This window comes from Teleopsis dalmanni, chromosome X, assembly GCF_002237135.1.
Source record: "Teleopsis dalmanni isolate 2A chromosome X, ASM223713v2, whole genome shotgun sequence".
Taxonomy (NCBI): domain Eukaryota; kingdom Metazoa; phylum Arthropoda; class Insecta; order Diptera; family Diopsidae; genus Teleopsis; species Teleopsis dalmanni.
In genome coordinates, this window is record NC_051848.1 from 32,455,879 (window position 1) to 32,478,070 (window position 22,192).

The 22,192-nt window shown below is 28.2% G+C and overlaps 1 protein-coding gene across 2 annotated transcripts in view; it reads left to right on the top strand.

Moving 5' to 3' along the window:
• LOC119662686 (collagen alpha-1(IV) chain) overlaps positions 1-22,192 on the top strand; it is a 62,313-nt gene that overhangs the window by 31,990 nt on the left and 8,131 nt on the right. The window contains exon 1 of one of the 2 annotated variants that reach the window (XM_038072376.1): positions 21,731-22,106. The exons of the other annotated variant lie outside the window; for it this stretch is intronic. The gene's annotated coding sequence lies outside the window, so the exon portion shown is untranslated. Of the gene's footprint in view, positions 1-21,730; positions 22,107-22,192 lie in introns of those variants that run through there. 2 annotated transcript variants of the gene reach the window in all.

The following is a 22,192-nucleotide window of genomic DNA, read 5'->3' on the forward strand; positions in this document are numbered from 1 at the left end:
TATTCATGCAGAATATTTACTGTGGTGATCGTCCCGGATGTAAAAATTGTTTGAAAACTTCCATTCCAACTCGTACAAATACGAACAAATACAGCTCTAAACACTAATACTTAGGAATTGCAAGCCATCTTTAATGGCAGCTATTATCATAACGACCTCAATGCCGACAATCTTCAAGTACAAATGCAAATTAAATAAAAATTATTTAGTCAGAACGCTGAAAAGAATTTTATATCAACAACAGCAACGACAACATCAAAGTAGCCAAATCAGTGGAAACATAATTAAAACATAGCTGATAAGAAAATTCCATAGAGGTTTCTGTTTAAAATATTGTGAAAAATCTATACATAAAGAAACGGCTTGGCACAAGCTCATATGAAACACATATTTGATTTGTTTTTAAAATTGACAAATTAAAAATTCCTTCGCAAATTGTGCATGTAAATCGAGAATGTACGAATGTGTGATGTACGAGTATGCTGTATGATGGCAACGGGTTATAAATGGGTTATCTGTCTTCCGTAAATAAACAATTTATGTATCGAAGACATTAGACAGGAAATTAATGCTGCTCTTTGTCCTAAAGAAAAATATTGTCATCATCAGAGCAAACAATGTATAATATATATTATAAATAATACACAACTCACACAACGCACACAACACACAACACACAAAGCGCTTGCGTTACACACTCGTTTAGCAGAGTCCATCTTCTAGGGAACTCTACTCAATTATCGCTGCGGTAGACAGAAGAAAGTCAGAAAGTCTTCCTTGTTTGATTTTTATTGTGTTTTATGGTCTTTTATTGTTGAACATATTTTTTTGTTTATTCAAAATTACTTTTTGTTTCAATGGAGTTAAATGTTCCATCACTTATTTCACATGTCTTAAAACTGCATCAAATAATTCTGCCGTCTTCATATTATCATATCAAATGAAATATAAAGCCAGACCATTAATTTTTTTGGCTCAAAATGACAGGCTTTTATTAATATTATCATATATATATAGTACTATAAGTAGAACACAATGCGTTTTATTCATTATTGATTATATATTAAAAAGATACTCACGTACATTTCCTTTTAAAATAAATAAAATAAATAAATAATCAATTAAACTGTTATTATATTATTATCTTTATCTTTTTAGAGGGTTTTCGAATAGCAAAAAAAGAAAGAAAGGACAAACACAAAAATTTAGTTAATTTATTGAAATTTGGCTGACCACACAACTCTGTTTCTAACATAGTATTGCCAAGTACTCATCTTCTTAGGAAATAATCGAATTTAATTAGTTTATAGTTCGTATATAATTTGTTTGATACAAAATATCATAGCGGGTAGGCTGCTCTCTGGAATTCACTACTGTTATATTGATATCTCACTTGAAAAGACTAAGCTGGCGAGTGAACCTAAAAGACATAGAAATAACTAAAAAAGCTTGGTTAGATAAAGACTCTTGTCAGACCACCAAATTGATTTGATTTTGGAGAAATTGGAGAAAAAAACACAACAGGCAGCTTTTTCAACTGCAGTTACTCAACGTATAGTACTAATAAGGATCTTTACTTTTTCGTAGTTATGGTCGCTCTAGGTATAGCACTAAAGAGTGTCACATCAAGTACAGAAGATTATACTGTGAAGAATTGTGTATCTTCCTACTGATGTCAATAAGGATCTTTACTTTTTCGTAGCTATGGTCGCTCTAGGTATAGCACTAAAGAGTGTCACATCAAGTACAGAAGATTATACTGTGAAGAATTGTGTATCTTCCTACTGATGTCAATAAGGATCTTTACTTTTTCGTAGTTATGGTCGCTCTAGGTATAGCACTAAAGAGTGTCACATCAAGTACAGAAGATTATACTGTGAAGAATTGTGTATCTTTCTACTGATGTGTCAATAAGGATCTTTACTTTTTCGTAGCTATGGTCGCTCTAGGTATAGCACTAAAGAGTGTCACATCAAGTACAGAAGATTATACTGTGAAGAATTGTGTATCTTCCTACTGATGTCAATAAGGATCTTTACTTTTTCGTAGTTATGGTCGCTCTAGGTATAGCACTAAAGAGTGTCACATCAAGTACAGAAGATTATACTGTGAAGAATTGTGTATCTTTCTACTGATGTCAATAAACATCATTACTTTTTCGTAGTTGTGGTTACTTAAAGTATGGCACTAAAGAGTGTCCCACCAAGTATAGAAGATTATACTTTGAAGAATTATTTATATTCCTACTGATGTCAATAAGGATCTTTACTTTTTCGTAGTTGTGGTCACACAAAGTATAACACTAGAGAGTGTCACCAAGTCACCAATTATAAAAAATAATGTTGAGAAGATCTTTGACGTATACAGATGTATTTTTCTACTGATCATGTATTTATTATTTTAAAGAAATATATAGTGTCATTAATGTACTATTGTCCATTATATCAGTTTGTATAGTCAATGTATTTCATTTAAGTACAGTTTATATACAAAATTATTTCATATGGCATAGAATTATAATTCAAAGTGTGATCACTTATAATACTTTCAAAAATTTATTTATATTTATTTCATAAAAAAAATTAATTTTTGTTTGTAAAACATACTTTGCGATTTCCTTGAACTTGACTCTTCAAAATCGTGGCAATAAATTTAATTTGAAAGAAGTCCAACCAGAACAGAATACGTGCTGATTTTTTTTGTGGGTCATGTGCATATTTTGCATAGCATGGAATAACGCTTACGTCTATCTACGATACTTTTTCAATTCGAGCATAAAATAGTGCCGCTTGGTTCGTTTATGTCATTTTATTTCTGCTTACACAGCAAGGGATCGGGCTAGCAGCTATAAACAAATATATATATGTAGAAATATTGTACTTACATACTTACATATGTATAAAATTACATTCATAAAGAATATTCAAGTTATATTGCAATCGGTAAATGTGGAAAAGGAATAAACCTAATGTATACTTATTCAAATGCGAGCCAGTAGAGTATTTCTAATAAAAATTCATATATACACGCTTTATTTAAGTAAGTCCATTAAAATTCTTCAAGGAAAGTTTTCTTTATATTCATTATGTACCATATATTCCTAACTTATATAATTGGCTATCAAAGCTATAATGTTCCACACAGATCAAAAACCTTTTTCCTGCCTTTATTATACATTGTTTTAGACTTTTTTTACCTAAATTTAATCAGAGTCAACTTTTATGGTGGCCACTCAGACTGCCTCAAATTCGTGATAAGTTTTTACATGTAAAGCCTGGTACTGATATCCAATTCACACGAAAACTTGACATAACATAACTTGAACTCAATATAGAAATAAAGTACCAAAAAATATTGACATTGTAGAAAATTTTTTTTATAGAGTTTTATGTCAATTTTTAGTGTATACTGAATGTTAATGCTTCTTCTACTTCTTAGTTTTCCATTACAGACGTGAGTCGTCCACGTCGAGTAGCCTCCTCCAGCCAGCCCGATTAATTGCTTTCTGTCGCCAGTTGGTAATACCGAGCGCTCCCAAATCATTGTTCACCTTGTCCTTCCACCGAAGATGTGAACATCCTGTGCTGCGTTTTACACCTACGGGTACCGAATCAAGTACCTTTCTGCCCGGAGTACTTTGTTCCACTCGTACGACATAACCAGCGAAGCTGCTGAATTTTTATGCCCTTAACTTTGTCAATGTCGCGATATAGCTCATCGTTCCATCTAATTCAATACTCGTCGCCAACGCGTAAGGGACCATAGATCTTCCGAAGAATTTTTTCTCTACCTCCCTTCCCCCAATAAATGTTAGTACTGATCTTAAAATATTGCTTAGTATGTACTTAATTGTACTTAATTATATACAACTTACAACTGCATATTGTAGTATTATTCTTGAGCTTATTAATAGTATATTATATTTCTACTCAAATTGGTAGTTCAACGTTTATTCTTCAAAGGTGTATTGCTCGAACACTATTATCATTTTGCGCACTGAATCCATATCTTTCCATTTGTCTTAAACTTAAAATTCTTTGCTCCCAATTGCTAGTAAAAATCTTTCAGAACTAATATAATATAATCGGATACTCTTTCGTTTTCTTATATCTATCCGTGTCCCTTCCTACAACAGTCTTCAACTGCCTATATAAAACTGACTGCGAGTTCTCATAATTTTTTCTAGCTTTCTGCTTTCAAATAACCTTAACACCTCAAAAACCAATTTTCTTACTATATATCATTTGCATGATAACTCAGGATATATTATGTATTTTTTGTAGGTTTGAACACAAAACAGTCGAGGTTTAAGGCAACCAAGAAATCATTTACTTAGAATTTAGAAATCTAAAAGGTGTTGTTGATCACTCCAGTAGTATCGCTACATACGCTTCTGTGTATATACCGATCCAAAAGCATACAATATTATTTAGGTAGCCTATTTTAGAAGTTTATTTCTCAGGCTGTATAATTATCATTTATGTCTAAAAGACGTTTTTATCCTGCATTTTATGCTTTTCTTTGTGTTTCTATAAATTTTCAACTTTTGCGTAATTTTTTCTTTTTATTTCCATAACTTTATTTTCGATTCGTTCTTTTGTATTACTGAGATTGAGTTATCTAAGTCTTAAACATATTCCTGATACCTACATGCAAATTTTATTAATTTATTCTGTTAATAATACTTTGTATAGTTCCTCTGTTGTATGTAATGTGTCATTCAGAATCAATCAGTTGTAATTATCTGTAAGTATTACTTGAAAGATAATGCTAGTTAGACAGTCTTTACAATATAATTTACAAATGAGTTTATTTCGTCGAAATATTTTAAATCAATACCTCATGTCGAGTTTTCTTTGGTAATGAGAATTTTTTAATCCAAATTTATTTTCAACTCTGAATTTATAGATTTTTTATAAATTGAAATTTTAGTACGATATATAACATTATATATATATATATATATATATATATATATATATATATATATGAATATACTTACACCTAATGAAGAGAGAATTACTTAGTCATTAGTCATTTTTAAATATTGGAGTGATATTCTATAGTATTCTATATAATATTGTATATTCTAATATTATTTTTTTCTAGAACTAAATAATATTTCATTTTTCGATATTGTTGTAATATTCTATAGTATAATGTGTATTCTATTATTATTGTTTTCTGGAACTAAATATAAGGATGCTAAACTCAGAATTGAGAAATATTATATTGCAGATAACATATATAAGGTATACAAAAACGTTGTACAATATGTAGTGAATATATATTTATTATATATTCTATACACAAATACTGATTACAGTAGTGTAAGTTAGTTCAGTCAAACATAATGCAAGTAATACTGTAAAGTTGGCTTCTAGCTATAATATTTGTAATATTTGAACAGTTATCGCTGTAAACAGATCAAAAATGAATGAATTATATTTGTTAAATTTGTAATATATACATGTTAAATGTGGTATATATACCATATTTAACTAAAAGCAACTCAACTCTTTTACTACAAACTAAATAAAATTGCCAGATTAAACATAAAATATCTAAAGATTGTTCTAATATTTTAGATAATCATTTGTTTTAATCTTTAGAGGTCAAAGTGTTTTCCTACTTAAGTGCATTTATATCACTAGTGATATAAGAAAATGGAACAATATTTAAAAAATGGTAAATATGTGCATACATATTTGCACGAGTTCATAGCTGAACGATCTATGTATGATGTTAATGATATGTATAAAAAGATATATTAAAAGCGGTGATGTTGCACGTATAACTATGATAGTCATACATATGATATGTAAAGTCGGTAGTTGTATGCAGCTCGAGTTCTAATATTGAATAAATTGGATCACATGTGAGCAATCACACCCACTTATTTCTATTGCACATATATGAGTTTATTCCAAATTTGCACAGCTCAGTAACACATCCGTGAAATAGTTTAGTGTGATGACTTTGATCACTGACACAGTAAGCCAATGCAATTCGCTAATTAAGAAAGCGCGATAATCAACGCTACGCAAGCGACAGTTGATGATTTTTTTTGTCTATTTCTGTATGAGAATTTTTGCAACAACTGTAAAAACAATGATATTGACACGAATTATCATTACGAATAGAAGCTCATCTCTTATGCTGCTTTAATTTGCTCATGATTTCTGAACCAAAATATATGTGACTGGTTTGTTTGATCTTCTTAAGATAACAGATTCTTGAAAATGTGTCATAATAATTATAATCGTAAACAATCTCCTTAACCTTTTTTGATGCAATTAGATTTACCAAAGCTTTAATTTCTTTCAAACAAATAACATATATATATAGTTATATTACAATTTATATCTACAGTTTTTACATATAAAATTGAAATAGATCATTATTCATGCTTTCGTTGTGAGCGCCATTGACGGTGACCCTCCGATGTTTATCATATTAAAAAAAATCCAACCATTTCAAACCACTAATTAATAAATAATAGTACCAAACAACATGAGCGTAGCGAAGAGTAAGCATATGAGACATTGCCCCCTCTAAAAGTGTGTTCGTAGCTATATGTATTTCATAATGTGAAGGTACATCCACTCTAAACGGAATGCTTGCGAACGAAGGAACTTTTGTACGTACGATTACTTGCACATATTGTGGATGCACCTTAAAGAGTATCAAAGAGACAACATCCTTGTCCACTTCAATAGGTTAAAGTATAGGCATATCTGTAACCAGTTCTAAAAAGTATTGTTCAGCAAGAATAGATGATTCCCGAATTTATTTAATGCTAACTTTCTTTTGAGAAAAATTGAATAAAAATACTGGAATAATACAATAATTATACGAAAGTTTTCCAATTTTTCGGTAGAACTAACATTTCTTTTTTGTTCATTTATTGTTATGTATGGGATGTGTTATTATAATATTGACTTTAACTTCGGTCTATCCGATTTAATGTCGAGAAATCTTAGCTTACTTAAAAAGAAGTAATTGAAAATTTATGTCTTTAGTAGGTTTTAAGATCTAAAGACATTAGCTGTAATTTCTAAATTAAATATTAAATGTTTCACAGCTTGTACATGATGAGACTGCTGAGACTGAGACTGGTTCTGCAAAAATTTATAGCGTATCGACATCTATTAATAATAGATGATAGGTGAATGATGTACACTTTATCCAAATTTTCTTAGGGCCATTTTATGTTTTCTTCTGAAGAAAATTAAGAAGATATCAAAAATTATTATAAATATATATATATATATATACTTGATCACTTGTATGACATAAATCGATATAGATAAGTTCATTTGTATATCAGTTTCAACACAAATTCATTTTCCAAGATTTTTCTTTGAGAATAAATTAATAAACTCATAATTGAGACAAATATTCTTATAGGAAAAATGATTTAATTTATTGATATATTATCATTAATATCGAAGTGAACTAATACTAAATATCGCTAATGAAATATGAGAATTTCTATTTAAAGTTATATATAACGGCCCTACAAATGTTATGTTCTTATACTGAAAATCAAATCGAATAATTCTAGAATAATCTGTGGGGATGATATTTTTCAGTTCTGTGAACCGCATATATTTTTTCAGTGTCTCGTTTAAATCATTCAATACTCTGTACCATTGATGCTGTTTAAAAACCGATTTATTCATAAAGTAACTGTGATCTGAATCAGTGATTCGAGATTCGTCTTATCTTAATTACAATAAATAGTTGAAAGTTCAGCTCAGAACCGGCTTACATACTAAATATTTATACCGTTTTCGATTGGTAAATCTGGGGTAACTTTTACGATCGAGATTTACTTTTAGTGCAATTTTTATATTCGATTGGTAAATCTCGAGCGAAATGCTTAACACTTGAGATTAATTTATAACACTTTAGATATTTTGTGATATAGATTTACTAATCGAAAACACCATTCGATATAGGTAGACGCAAAGCTAATCAATTTTCTTGGGCTACCATCATAAAGCTTCGGTAAATGATCGGTTCTATGCTGTTGTTATAACCATGGCAGCTGCACAGGATATAGCTTAGGTGTAGTTTAACGCAATCTGCAAAAAAAAAATACGAATTATATTATAATATTTAAAATATATGTTACTTGTTTTGGGCACCATTAGGTGTCTTTCTGTAAGCGTGTCCAGGTATGATAGATTCTCGCATCCCCCTGGCTACTGCACTGGTTATATATACACAGTTGCAGAACTTTTATTTATAATGCTGTAAAATGAATTTACTCCATAGCTTCGTGTTTTGCGGAATGTTATGTTACAAAGAAGTTGTGTATAAAAAAAAAGGGAGGGAAGAGAAGAGATTTCCAGTTGTAGCTCTAGAAAATCTTTTAGTCCTATTATTATAATTCTGTCAAATTTTTTTATAATAAATATTCTCATAACAAAAATAAATATTTTTTCAAATTGTAGTATAAAGTAATGATAACGTCTCAAATATAAAAAAATTTTAAAAGAATGTCTGTTTGAGTTACAACACGTGTACTTAGCACTGTGAAGTATTCACAATATTTCAGAGTTGGTGATATTCCACACTGTTGCCAATAAGGCTTCAAGTTCCTGAAGCGAAAAGACTTTTATTAAATCAGACGGAAAGCTTAGCTTAAAAATAAGCATGTTTTTATCTGCAAATAAAACTTCAATATGAAAAATGTGCAACATTAGCATTTCTATACACAAATATGACTGCTTGAGAATATATACGAGCAGATTTTAGTTTCGATGTTCTAAGTCATATTACCTTTAGACTGAATTGACTATTCTAATGTTTGATCGAAACTTTATGTTGTTTTAACATGAAGTTCGAACTGAGCAAATTCTCCTTTGAGTATTTTATAATTGGGACTTACGTTAGAAATCTTTCTACATTAAAATTTCGATAGATACTATACTTTTATATAGTATCTATACTTTATAGATACCCCTACATATGAGATTTATATTTTTTTTTTATAGATCTCATTAATTTATGTATATATTTTAAAAATATGCTGTTACGGCTTAGTATTGCATTATCTTACAAGTTGACATATATTTTTTAGTCAATACTTTTATTCTTTTTATTGATTCTTCTCCTATAATTATCTCTTATAATTAGAAGTAAGTCTCTATAAATAATTATAAATTTACTTTAATATATATAAAACGTAAACAACGAACCTCACTCAAACAGTTCAGGGCTAAAAAAGAATTGGAGAATATAATAAAAAATGTTTTCGAAATTAAATTAGAATTGCTACTGAATTATGGATGGTCGGTTTGTTATTTTTGAGAAGATTCTGTCGCGAGGGCACATAGTTATTATTATGACGAGTAAAAAAAATGTTGAGAAGTCACATATAACTATGGATAAAATTAAATAAAACATAGGTAAAATCTGAATACTAAAGTGCTTAGTATTTCATACACTTAGTCTTTTTGATAAAGTTATTTGTAAGATTTTTTGAATAGATGTTATCAAATAATTATAGACCACATATCAAATTAGTTTAATTGTACTCTAGTATTAGAGAACTTTATACCGTGATATTAAAGGAGATTGGCTGTTGATTAATCAGTGCAGACCGTTTAACAGCTGATGAACGTATTAAAATTATGAAAATTTACTACAGAAATAGTGATTCTATAAGTAAGTATACTTTTCAATTTTCGAGCAGATAATGGTTGAAATAATTATATATTTGATAATATATTGAGTATAAAATGGATATGTTAGGGTATAGGCATTATTGAAATACACAATTATCTAAAAATATTTCACACTGTTAATGTAAGTAATAGTAATTTAGGTTGCTCTTTATAAGGCATATTATCACGTAACTCAGATTCAGATTTCCATCTTAATTTTTCTTCATTTTCAAATTTAGCAAACACAAGAATTCAACTGTTTAAGCCAATGAATCCATCGAAATACCAATGCGCCTATTGCATCACAAAGTCACTGTGAGGTATAGCAATTGGTCATAGGTAGAAGGATCATACCGTCCATTTGTATCTCTATAATCATAAGTTAACCAGTTTTTTCTTTGACATGAATTCAAAGATATAGAGGAAAATGATCTAAAAAAAGAAAATGATTTCCAAATAAACATCACTCAAATTATGTTTGAGTTGCTGCCACCCTTGTGCCAACAGGCTATCAAAATTATCTCAAAAGGATGTAGTGCTGCAGAATATCCCGTGAAGGATATTTAAATGATGTTAAAAAGTTTCAGAATATGTCCCGAAGGAAACAAATTTCAATTGGATCGAGCGCTAAAAAGAGTGGACAAGTAAAGATTCTACCTCTCCAACGTCAATATAAATGAAATAATTAACTGCCATATTCCATATTCATTTTTCAACATTGCACTCATTCAGGACAAAAAAATATGTTACAGTGGTATTTCTTTATTGAAGTTAATATCTGATAAACATCTCTCTTATCGTCCGTACGTTAAGTAAAATTTTTATTATATTAACCAACTACGTGGTTATATTAACCATTCACTACTCAAACAAAATCAGTCCATTGTATATTTCTTTAATAAATTATATCTAATCAAACTTTATATTTGTATTCTAGTGAGTGTCAAGATATTTCTATAATTTTTTAATGCGATACTAAGCAATTCCATTGCAATTCCAAAACAAAGCAACAAATGCTTCATAATAGTACTATAATGAATATATTTTGGCTACAGATACTATATATATGTGAGAACTAGATCGAAAGATATTGTCATTTTAATATATAAATTTTATAATTGAAGGAGTTTTTTCTGCGAGTTCTTGTTTCAACGATTCCCAAAATCGTTACTGAAAACCTTGTTCAAATTACATTGAAATGAAATAAGATAAATTAAAATACTTTTACTACAATTAATAGAATTTTTTGAGATATATTTAAACTATTATTTCGATATATAATTCAAATTTGTTGAAAAGTACATTTGACAAACCCTAACTACAATGTGATTCTTATTGTATTACATTGTATCATATTGAAGAAGGATTTCTTTACTTCCCTGTTTTATAAACGAAGTTTTGACAATCACATAGACACTGCCTAAGAAAACATCAGTATTTATAGACAAAGTCACAGTAATATATGATTTATGTGTTAAATTGAAGTACAGGTTTAAAATATAGGACTCGAGCACTGGCAGTAAGTGCTTTTTTTAGTAGTAAGTAATTTATAATTAATAAGACACTCATAAGTACATCTCTACCCATAAGTACATACTATGGAGCAGTATTCTTAATGCTTAAACGTATGTTCTTTTTAATATATTATACAATTTACTTTCTCTATGGTTCCATGGTTAAACCATTTTGGTCAGAGGGACTTAGATTTTGACGATTCAAAAAGTACAACAATTTTAACACAAAAATATTTTCATATACTTCTTCAGAGGTTTAAAACAAAAATCGTTTTTTTGCAATATTTTTTGTATGGTGATAAAACCAAATATTGGCTTAAAGTAGAAATGTTTTAGTCTATGCCTAACATAGGCTATAACGTTATCTTTTGAAATAAAATTACATAGTATAGATATCACACGAGTCGATACAGTGATTTAAAATCATTTTATATGAACAAAAAACATATATGGATATACATGGATTTGATGTATATATACACATGCAGTGAAACATATATACTGATATACAATATATAGATTGTAACGACACGTTTTGTTCATCTCTATTTGCTCGGGTAAACTCACCGGTTGATCCCGCGTCGTTGCAATAAATTTGTAATTAATAGGAGACAGTGTTTTAAGTATTTATTTATTAGATTATTATTTATTTCATTTATTTATTATTATTAAATAGAAATGTCAAGAATAAGTATATTAGTTTGCATTCGATATAGACTTACGTTTTTTTATAAAATTGTGTTCTTAAATTTAATATAAGTGTAATATATACTTGAATTAATATAGAAAGACTTAACTAACTAAGTACTTTCGAAACTACAATATGGATATCCCTGTTTAAAAAAAATACACAATATATATATATAAGCATTTTTGTTGTTAATATAAATAATAATAATATAAATAAATAATAATATAAATGAATAATAATGTAAATAAATAACAATATAAATAAATAATAATATTAATGAATAATAATATAATGAATAATAATATAAATGAATAATAATATAATGAATAATAATATAAATGAATAATAATATAAGAAAATAATAATATGAATAATAACAGTAATAAAATATTTAATAATATATAATATAAATAATAATAATATAATAACATAATATGTAATATATAATATTATAATAATATAATAATAATATAATAATAATATAAACACATAATAATATAAATAAATAATATAGTAAATAAATAATAATATTAATAAAAAAATAATGTCAATAACTAATTATATAAATAAATAAAAATATAAATAAATAATAATATAAATAAATAATAATATAAATAAATAATTATATAAATAAATAATAATATAAATAAATAATACAATAAATAATAATAATAAAATATTAAATAATAATAATAAAATAATAAATAATAAAATAATAAATAAATAATAATATAAATAAATAATAAAAATAAATAATAAATATAAAATAATAAATTATAATAATAAAATAATAATAATAAAATAATAAATAAATAATAATATAAATAAATAATTTTATAAAAAGTAATAATGTAATAATGCATGTGTTAAACTTCTATAATTTTTATAAAAAGAGTATATACTTTTTTTATATGGATAAAATTTTTGTAATATGCATCAATAGAGTCTTTATGTTTTGTATACATGTTGGAGAGGTTGAAAGAAATCTTATATTTCTCTGGAAAGTGATTCATGAAAACAAAGAAAAAGCATCATAAAACTACAAAGTCAATTATGCGTTGTTTAATGAGGCATATTCCCACCCACGTCAAGTGTACATACCATCTCGCAATCACTCCAACCGATCTGCATCTGCATCTGTGCCGATCAGGCAAGCAACAAACAATTTTGAACAAATTTATTTGATTCTTGGTAATTTTAATCTTTTTTTATTATTCTTAAATTTTGCTCAGAATTTGAATTCGAATGCAAATTATTTTTTTTTAATCATATATATTTACATTTCTGTATAAATTCATATACATCTCTTTTGTTATATACATTAATACAAAGCAATCTAATTATTTATGTTCGGTATAAAGTCAAAATGTTCTCGATCGATTCTATTAAAAATGTGTGAGTGCTCTCTTATCGTTCTCACACCATGGCTAAGATAATGGTTTGAGACCCAATATGTAGCTCTGGTATGGTAAAAAAAGCGAAAATAATTTTTTATTCTAATAAAATTCAAGCTTTTCAAATACTTTTCTTTGGAAATATAACAATGCAATGATAATTTGGGAAATGTAAGTTTAAGTTTAAATTAAGAAGGCGAAAAATCTACAAACCTTAAATAACATCGCTATATTAAATAGACAATCGCAAGATTTTACTATACATTCTAATATTATATTGATTATTTTTCAATATAATATAATTCACATTGTAAGTCAGTGAAATCTAACAAATATAGCAGTGTACCTATAAGATTTATAGGATAGGATTGGTTGACAATATCATCAAAAATGTTGAAAGTTAACAAGACTTTCTAGAAACAAATATTCGTACAAAAACCGGTATTAGCAGTTAATCGTATCAATCAGTCCCCATATAGTTCTGACTTTGCACTGAGCAATTTTAACCTCTCTGAAAAACTGAAATAACCGATGAAAGGAAAATATTTTGTGGAGTTACACGCTATCTAAAAGGTTGATAATATAAAAGACTTAATCGAAATTCTTCTGGAATGAGTACTCTTCATATACACATAAATATAATATTTTTCTAACTCTAGAAATCATTAAATTTATTTATTAAAAATTCTTAATCCCTACATATATAGTTTTCTCCTAAAAATTAATATATTTTATATAAAATTATTTTCTAAACAAAGATACCAGATATAAAGGTTTTGGCACAAGATATTACCATAATTTTATATGTCATGTTGTAATAATAAACTACTACTTTCATCCATCTATTTTTTTTGCAAAAACGATAAAAGAAATATTTGATTTCTAAAGCAAATATTGATTTCATATAAGATAATTTTTTTTAGTCTAAGTAAGGACTAAGCATTTAGTTTCCAAAGCTATACAATGCACCGGCTTAAGCCGTCCCTCACAATCTGACGGTCCGGACACTAGGAATAATATGCAAGCAATTGAATAATTTATTACTGTTATAAGTTATTACATATAATTATCAGAAATGTAACACTGCAACTTAAAAATCCATGGGGTTATATTTGTGTACTTAGAGTAATTTTGAGGTTCTAGTATCACAATAAATTGTGTTATGTTAAATAATCATAAAAGTGCTTTTTCCACCTAAATGCCTAGCATTACTACAAGGCATACAAGAAAGTGCGAACTTCTTGGTTTTCCTTTCTCTCTTTACGAATATTACTGGTCCCATTAAAAACACTTCTCAGTTAAGAAGACAAATACAATGTCTTCATAAAATACTTATTATAATTCTTATAATGATTTCGGTTATAGGTTTCTATCATTGATTTAAAGTATGAAAAGTCCGGTAAAGAGAAGCAGTTAAATTAACCAGTTATTTGAACCATAATAGAATGTCTGACAAATTTTTGGTTTTCACATACACGTATATGAAGACTTACTAACTGTTAAATATCTTAATGTTAATTTAATAGATGGTCAAAATGTTAAGATGGTATAGACTTGAAGATGTCTATAAGTAGTCGAAAGATGGCCAAAAAAAATATTGATAGAATTTTTTAAAAATTGTGAGAACACAAAAATTTGAAAACCATTTTCAATGAAGAATACAAGGTACTATTGTGCCTGAATATGCTGGAATAAAAAACGTATGCACTTCTTCGAGTATAAACAGTTCATTCAAATTGCTAGAATGTTAGTTTTTAAGAATGCTAAATTAAAAAAAATATAGGCCAAATTTTCTATTTTAGGTATACCGTATCGTACAAAGCAATGAAATTTTCAAATTTCCTGGTGGTATTGCATTTTTACACAATTGTACTCAATTTTTCTTTCTGATTGGGCTTTTACCAACAAAACAATTAGTAATTCCATCTTGTAATACCAAATTTTTAATATAAAATAGACTTTAAATTATCGAAAATGTATAGATAATAACTATGTTTATTTGTATATGTGTATTTTTTTGTTTATTGGAATATGTCTATCAATAAAAGTTGTTAAATAACAACTTTTTTTTGCAACAAATTTATTCGATTATTCAAAACCTAATCTAAAACCATATTCTCTTGATTAAGTATATGTTTCTAATTTTTTTCCATCATTGTAAATATATTAATACCTGATATGTTGCTTTACACTTTTTGTTACTATTATTTATATTATTATTTTTTTATCATTTCACATATATCAACGCAATTTGTCATACCGATCTCTCTAGGGCTTTCCGTCCAGTTTTTGCCTACGATGTCAACGTACGTTGTTGTGTGTATTACCATCTGGCGGTTGCGACATGTATATGCTTGTATAGAAATCTAGTGTTTAGAATAAATACTACCATAATACATTTTTTCTGTGTATGCCCGGATTTGGCGTCTAGAAGATATAGTTTCTTAGGAAAATACTTCTTTGATTATCAGACCGTTCATCGATGAAAACAAAAGACCCATTAAATTATCTAAATTCGGTGGGATGGATTTAGTCTTGATTCTTCTATGCTAAGGTTCTTGCGAGAAATGTGGTAGCAAAACGGCGAAAATTGCAACTAACCAAACAACCAGAATAAATAGATAGTGTTTCTAATATAAGTTAATTTGATGTTTCCTTTAAAAAAAACTACTTGCCTCCATTTTTTTTCATTAAGTGGATGTGGATGCCTCCTTTGCCACTACAGTCACCAAAAACTATTAATATATCTCATTTTTACATGCTAATAATGCTTCCTTTAAAACTATTAGAAAATATATATTTGTATCAGTTCCCAAACAGATTAATTGGTGCGTAGTATTGCGCAATAATTATTTTATGGAATAATTTAAGTATTAAATATTGCAATAATCAAGCGATCCAAGATTGACATAAATTTACGGAGTTATTGTTCTACTTTCCGATATAAAAATCAATGTACTACATATTTTGTATAATCAATTAAAAAAATTAGTGGTCCGAGTATAAATATTAATTAACCGTTCATGTCTATCTGCTGTCAGAAATATCGAGAATGTCAGACTTTTATCGATCTTTTAATGCTTTCAACCTTTTAATGCTTATTCGAGCTTAAACGTTTCAAATAGTTTATGTAAATTCTATGTTCTTCAAATTTTTGTTCTTCAGCGAAAATAGAAAGTTATAGGATTGAGCTTGAGAGAATCGTTAGAATGATTACAAATAGCGTCGTTTATTTGCCATTACATTGCAAATATAAGTTTATCATCTCCAAATCCGATAGACATACTAAAGGAAAACTATTTATCTATTTATTCACAGCAACTTTAAAAAAAACTTGAAGTTGGTATCTCTTTAAATAGAGGTCTTTTATTATTCCTCTCATTGATATAAGAACGGGTTTTCAAACATTTCTCAAAGCGGTATTTTTACCGTAACTTAATTTTAAGAAGAATCAGTTTTTGAAAAAAAGATATAGGGAGTATGGAAAAAATCATCCAAAGCAAAACTATTTATTTACATATTCCTAGCATTTATTTCTAACATTTATTTCTAACATTTATTTCTTGTATTTATTTCTAGCATTTATTCTTTATTACCTGAAATTTGTACTTCTTAGTTAGTTAATTGTGGTGGAGGGAGGAACCAGTTAAGAGTCCTCCACAATTAGTTAAAAAAGCCGTTATGAATCCACGAAAATTCATAATAGTGGATAGTAGAGAGAGGGTCAAGCTTAAACCAGCCAGAATCTGGCCAATGCTAATGCTAGAGATATCGCCAAGTGTGTTGAAGAAGGGGACCCCCAGAAACATAAGCTTAGTTCTGGCCAAACCTGAACATAGACACATCAGGTGTTCTGGTGTCCTTTCTCCGAGAGCTCGAGCTCGTACACACTCATTGCAGTAGATACCACAGGGTAGCCCAAGTGTAGCTCCATGCCGTCCTATGGTCCAGTGCCCTGAAAAACAGATACCTCTGATATTTCTGATACCTAGATACCTCTGATTTGTGTTTGTAATAAAAAAAATAATAAAAGATGCTGCCATATACAGTACCTAAGTTAATTGTTATTAGTTGGTAAGCTTAATTATGGAGAAGTAAATTAAAAATGTGGGTGTAATATATGAATAATTCAAGTTCCCTCTAGTTAAGTGTCCTTTTTTCCTAATATGTTGTGTCCTTTCTGTTAAAATAAATATGATAGATTTGGTTTTCTTGTAGGTTTTATATATAATTTCCTAGGGAATATTCGTCGATATTATAAACGTATATACATATGTTAACCTAGACACGCGAATTATACAACATTTTGGAGATCGTGCAAAGCGAATATTGTGTGTATGTTTACAATACAAAAAAAAAAAATATGATAAAGAATAAAATCGACCGATACAAAAAAAAAAATGGTCAACATACGCTCCACAGATGTGGATGTGTTTCTCTTACTTTTGTTTAACTATACAATATTTTTGTCTCATTTTTGTTTCATTTTTGCCGCGACCAAAAAGATTTTTATTTAATGAAATTTATAAATTTTTTTTAATTTTTTTTAATTTTTTTTAATTTTTTTCCTTTGTACGCATAACTCTTCTTTGCAATTCTTATTAAAATTATGTCAATTCTATTAATACAAATCAAAGATTTGTCTTCATTGATTGGATTGTGAGTAAATCAAATGAGGAAAGTGAAAATAATATGCAATATCTGCTGGGTGTTCAGCGATATTCCAGCGTCGAATTTAACAAAAAAAAAAAAAAAAAAAATGTATTGTAAACGAAATAATAATGTGTAAAATTGGTGTTTTGCGGCTATATAGTATGTACATTGTACATACATATTTTTAGAAAACCAGCACAGTGCATTTCTTTTAAGAATTTGGCATTTTTTATCTGGCGGTGACTGTGTTGCAATTCTCACTTAGTATTTTTTATTTAATTTGCATAAACATTTGAAGATGTTTTCCAGATGCGTTCATTTCTATCCAAAATTACATTACTTCATTAATATGCACTTATCTCGCCTTTGTATCTGAGATTGGTATTCTTTGGAATTTTGTTTATGCGATACGCATCAAAAAATTTAGGTGCAAATGTTTGTTTTTCTGGGTTAGTATTGAAGAAGAACAGCCGATATGATGAAATTCGTAATGACCGGCTGAATCGGTGCAAAAATTGTTTGCAAAACACGTATATGCTTTTTTAATCAATTATTGTATTAAAGACACTGAAATGTTACTATCAGATTAATTAAACATCCGCATTTATTTTGTCTTAAAATTAAATTTAATATAAGCCGTAATTTTTTCTTTCAGAGTAGCAAAGAAATACGCGCAACTTACAAAAGAAAATATGTGAAGCAACAGCAATGCTCTTAAAATCTTCAGAGTTAAATTTTACTCGCAGAAATGTTAGCGTTTTAAGTTTTAGTGCAGCCAAATTCAAAAATCAGTCTATTGTGAATGTTTACTGCAAATATGTTGCAAAATTCCAGTGATCCACTATTTAGTTAGTTAGTTCTAGTAGAAGGAGGAACGAGTCTTCCTCAATTAGCTAAAAAAGCCGTTTTAAATCCACAAAACCTCATAATATTGGGTAGTAGAGAGAAGATTAAACTAGAACCAGCCAGAGGCATTTATAAAGGCAAGAATCTAGCGAACGCTTATACTAGAGATATCACTGAGTGTGTTGAAGAAGAGGGCCCCCAGAAACTTATCCTAGTTTTGACCAAACCTGCACATACACACATCAGGTGTTCTGGTGTCTTTTCTTCGAGAGCTTCTGTAATGTAAAAGATACCGTAGGGCAGGCCAAGTCTAGCTCTATGTCGTTCTGTGGTCTAGTACCCTGTAAAGACGGATATTTACCTAGATATCTCTGATTTGCTTCTATGCAGTCATTCGTTAAAATCATATGAGCACTTCATTTCCAGAAAAAAGTGCGAACATACAAGTCAAGTATGGTTTTGGGTCAGTTGGCTAATGAACACTAACTCTGAGCTGCAAATTTGGCAGGGCACGAGTCTAACGCTTAGTACTTGCACCCTCAAAAAATTATTTACAAATAATTAAATTTAAAAAATAATTCCAATACCACTGATAATGGGTATTTGGCAATACCCGAAACAGCTATTTTGGTCAGCCAAAAATTCAATTAATTAATAAATAACAAAATTCTATAATTGTGATTTAATACTGTTCGAAATATCTCTCTTTTAAAAAAAAATGGTTATATTAAGAATTTATTTTCTATCGTCAAAACGAACGTTAAATATCAATTTAAATTAAAAAAAAAAACGAAATTAGCTGCTAAAATATAACTATAACTCAAAATATCTTTTTTTATTACATGGATTTGATTTAAATGCTTATATATGAGGTTGACAATTCATTTATTGATTTTTTAAAATTATTAATCTAAATGATTTATACAGTCTTGAATGAGTTACAAGTATTTCTCATAGCATTTTCTCTATTCCGCTAAAGAAACATCCTGTCCATAGATCTTAAACACATCAACGACTTCTTCTGACTTTGATTATATTTATTCACGCACCTTGTCTTTGATGTGCGAAAACACAGACAAGAAATGATTGGTATGCCGAATAAACCTGTACGGTTAATGACTTATCAATTCGATTAGGGCATTCCGTATGTTCGGAAGTAATTTATCTAAGTAGATGTATGATTCCATACATTGTCCATTTTATGCAATTCGAAATGTAGAAAATTTCTCCAAAAACTTCTGACAAACAAATGTTAGTGTCCCTTCAATATTATGTTACACATTTCTCTAAAGATATTGTTACCACATAATATATTATTTAAAAAAAAAATAAACTACCATTTATTTCGAAATGCCAGCGAACGCTATCTAAACAGTCGACTGCTTTTCAATTTCAGGTTCATATGTATAGATCCATATTTCGTCATTGTATGTATATCTAGAAAATTTCTCTACATCAATCGACCTGAACAACACATAATGTGGAATTCAAATAATTATAAAGTATCTTTTTCACAGGCAAATGAATATGGAATATATAGCACATATATGTAAATATATTGTATATACTGTTGAAATTAATTACTTAGGTATTAAGTATTAAGCCTACATTATCAATATTGAGTGTACACTTGATAACTGGATAGTACAAGTAATAAAAATTTGTTTCCAACTATTTCATTATATTCAAAAAGTAGTACTGTGGCGTTTAAAGTAATGCTGCACGATGAGAATTCCTTCATATTATCATTGTAATAGATATGTGTATTATAAAGTCACTAATTGGGTACTAGAAACATTTTCTAATACAGTTGATATAATACATTTTTTTGAGAGAGAAATTAATTTGCGATCTTATTTTACTGAAATTTGAATTCTTAAATTTTATTTTTTAGTGAAACTATATAATACATCATTTAGATACTTATATAAATTTTTCATTTATACTACAGCATTACCTAAGAAATATAGACTGATCTGCAATTAAAACAGCCTGAAGCGCAACAAATATTTAAGAATGGACATACTTATACAATATCTTTAGAAATTGATTAAATCAAACTTTGTTTTTACAATATAATATACATATTGTATTATGCAAATAATTAATTATTTGAATTTCTACAGGAAACATAGAGACGTAACATATCATTTTCATTGAACTCTGTTTACCTTCAATCACTTAACTGCATTTTGTCTCTTCCCATAAGGTAGAGATCGTCGGGTCTTTGTAATATGTTACGTGTATGTCCTTGCCTTTTACTGGTTACAGGGTTAGTCCGTAGAACAAGACTAAGCCTCTTATATTTATAAAGCATGTTTATAGTAATTGCTGGTTGCCATATTCTGAACCGGTACAAGTTTAGTATCGGGGCTTTAACATTAGTGTTTAATATTCTTATTTTTACGCGATGTAAATTTCTCTATTGTCCTTTATACATATTATTATTTTTAGTATATAAAGTTTTGATTTATCTGTCATGTACCTACTATAATTTTTAGATGTGTAGAAAAATTTTAAATTATTGATATAGTTTATTTTAAAACTGACTTATGGCTTTTTTGATTGATAAATCTGGAGAAATTTTTTCAATGGAGTCACTATTTTAATGCACTTTAAGTGCAATTTTCATTTTCGATTAATAATTTTGAGGCAAAATATATAATACTCGAGATTAATTTATAACACTCTAGATTTTTTGCCAGATTAGCAAGATTAGCCTGAAATTAACAGTGGTTTTATATAATTTGACAGATATAAACTGTAATTTAATTCGATATATGAATTTCTGAAAAATATAAGTGCTTACTGAGACAACTAAAAAAATGTTCGATTGGACAACAAAATTTGACAGATCGAGAGTAAATCTAGATTGAATCCAGATTTACCAAACAAAACCACTATTAGTTTTAAGTTTCAACATATTATACAAAAAACCAGTAATTTCAAATCAAATTTATGAATATGCCAAGTATTAAAACTAGAGATTTTTATCTCTCTATAATCTGAAATATAAGGATTTGGTATATATAGTCCATTTCATTAAGAAAACACACTGAACCATACACACTTACACACTCAAAACTAAATGAAACTGGCTTCACAATGTGTTTTGTTGTCGCGTCACCATCTTTCCTTACTGATATTTATTATATTGATTATATAGTATTTTAGTGTTATATATATATGAATATGCACTACACACATCATTGCTTGAAACACATCTAAATACATATGAAGTTTACTACTTCTGGCTCACGACAGCCGCAAGCTCTTCAACTTGTAAATTAATTTTAATTGAAAAGTTTCCAAAATTGTGTACGCAAATGTGGTAAGTTAATTTATGACAGAAACACATTAGTTTTAAGACACTGTAAATATATATATATTTATATCAGCATAAGTATATACAATATG